The sequence below is a fragment of the Pteropus vampyrus genome, unplaced genomic scaffold (assembly GCF_000151845.1).
Source record: "Pteropus vampyrus isolate Shadow unplaced genomic scaffold, Pvam_2.0 Scaffold33, whole genome shotgun sequence".
In the NCBI taxonomy this organism is placed as follows: domain Eukaryota; kingdom Metazoa; phylum Chordata; class Mammalia; order Chiroptera; family Pteropodidae; genus Pteropus; species Pteropus vampyrus.
Genome location: NW_011888814.1, coordinates 5,211,348 through 5,213,901, shown reverse-complemented (window position 1 = coordinate 5,213,901; position 2,554 = coordinate 5,211,348). Strand labels below are relative to the sequence as shown.

General features: G+C 34.2%; 1 non-coding gene across 1 annotated transcript; it reads left to right on the top strand.

Moving 5' to 3' along the window:
- The first annotated feature begins 575 nt into the window (after positions 1-575).
- Positions 576-682, top strand: LOC111738000. Its single transcript, XR_002779652.1, has one exon. It is a non-coding gene; the product is annotated as a U6 spliceosomal RNA (small nuclear RNA).
- Positions 683-2,554: the final 1,872 nt, after the last annotated feature.

Genomic DNA, 2,554 nt, shown 5'->3' with positions numbered 1-2,554 from the left:
TAGATTTGCGTTCTCTTTAAAGATGCTGCTTGATTGGAGTTTGAAAAGACACAAATCAGGGCTGAGACAGTATAGTTTAGTCCCCAACTCCCAGGCCATAGACCCAGGACCTGTCCGTGTCCTGTTAGGAAACGGGCTGCACAGCAGGAGGTGAGCAGCAGGCACAAGCAAAGCTTCATCTGTATTTGCAGCCGCTCCCCAGTGCTAGCATCACCGCCTCAGCTCCCCCGCAGATCATCAAGCACTAGATTCTCATAGAAACACCGGTCCCAGATGCCAAAAAGATTGGGGACTGCTGGCTAGTGATTGAAAGCAGGGTTTTGAAATAAAAAATTCCAAGGTGTGGATCATTGCTTCATTAAGGACAGCCTGTGTGACCTTCGGTGGATGAAATTCTCTATTCTCCTTGTTCCTCATGTGTAAAGTGAGAGTAACAATAGTCCTTGCTTGATAAGATTATTATGATGTGTGTAAATTTTTTTTTTTGCAGAGTGCCTAGCATGTAGCAATGTGTCAATAAATTATAGTTTTATTTTTGTTTTGTTTTGTTTTGTTTTTGATATTTAAACACTACAGTGCTTGCTTTGGCAGGACAGATACTAAAATTGGAACGATACAGAGAAGGTTAGCATGGCCCCTGCTCAAGGATGCCACATAAATGCTACAGATGAATATAGAAAAGAGTCATGAAGGCAAACTCTACAGGGACTTTAGAAGTCATTAAGCCTTATAAGAATAGATACTTAAAGAAACAGACCTGGCAGTAAAATCCATAATGGTTTTATAAGAAATATTACAAGAAAAGCAAATTAAAAACATAAAAGATTGAAAAAATATGATAGTGTAAGACTGTGCATACATACATATTCGTGAGAAAGAGAGGAAATGGTATAAGAAGGGAGAGAAAGAAATAAAGAAATGACATAGTGACTGACAATACTGTATGGACCATTTTTGTTTTGTTTTGTTTTTTTGATTCACATGTATAGTCCAGATAACCTTATACACTGATGAAATTTTTTCATGTGATTTCCCTTTTCAAATTTTATACCACATTCATACTACCTATTAGATTATATCTAAAACTGTCTTAGCCTTACAGGCTTCTCCCTGATATTCTCATCACAACTAACTCACCATGTCATAGAAACTTTTGTATCATACACATTACAAATTATACTTTAGTCTTCTGTCACCTTTGCCATTCTGTTAATCTATTGTACTGGACAGAAATATGTCTTTGCACAAGGTAGTATTTTTACATAGAATTTCTTCCTTCCACCTAATAGTCATATCCAGGTCATCTTATGTCTTCTCTGTGATATCTTTGTGTTTTTTTTTTTATTGTTGTTGTTGTTTTTAATCATTATTGTGTACTTACTTGTTAGAATTCATTGTTTATGTTTTTTTATTATTATTATTTTATGCTTATCTGCTTCTTGCAATTGCATTTTAAGCTTTTTCAGGTAAAGGATTTTATTTTCTCCTTCAGTTATATCTTCCACAGTAATTAAGGGAAGTGATTCAATGAATAGTTGATTGACCAACATTTCCAGGTTCCTAATATCTCCATATTTAGTGCTAGTTTTTAGTCTCTTACACTAATTGTTTCCATTTATACGGTAATTTGCCATCACAAAAATATAACCAATACTACTCATATTCGCAATATTTTATTTGCATTTTAACAGCAATTTACCCCCACAAAAAATTAACCAGTATTACAATATTTCTATTTGCATTTAAAAAATCCTTCTTCTAGAAAGCTCTTTTGCATTTTGACATTCTTAGTTGTGTGTCTATCATGAATGTAAAAGATAATGTTTCTTTTTCAATCATAAAGACGTCTTTTGGCTTGGCCAATCATGTCCTCTTGATTATACTTTGTGACCTATCATCCATGTCAGGACTTAAAGAATATTTTTTTTCTCATTTATTCCACCAAGCTCTCCTTCATTAGTTTAATTTTGGATGTATTCTTGCAGAGAAGCTCTTTGATCTTTAGTTATGGTTTGTTAAATCTCTGTCCTACAATGCACCTCCCCTTTATCTTATATCTAGGTATCATTCTAAATCTTATGTATCTTTCAAGCTCCATTTAAAATGCTACTTACTTCATGACACCATTCACAATTCATCTCTCTCTCTCTCAAACTTCTTTAGCATTCTGATTTCACCTGTACCATCAAACTTCACATTTTGTTTTTCTTTCATTCAGATTCATTGAGCACCTTTCATTTGTATGGTATTATGCCACAGAGGCATGAAGATGAATGAGACAGCATCTCTGCCTCAAAAAATGTTACAAAACTAGTTGGAGAGACAAAAAAATTATGTGGTGGGTTTAGTGATAGAACTAACAGCAATGTAGTAAAAGAGGACAGAGGAGGAATTTTTTTTTTTTTTTAGTATTTAGGCCTTAGGAAATTCTATCCAATAAGCTTACATCTAAACCAAAACTTTAAAAATGAGTGTGGAGTTGGAGACGGTATGTAGATGTATTTTAGATAGTGGGGAATGCTTGATTTTAACCTGATAGAGCATAGAGTATGGA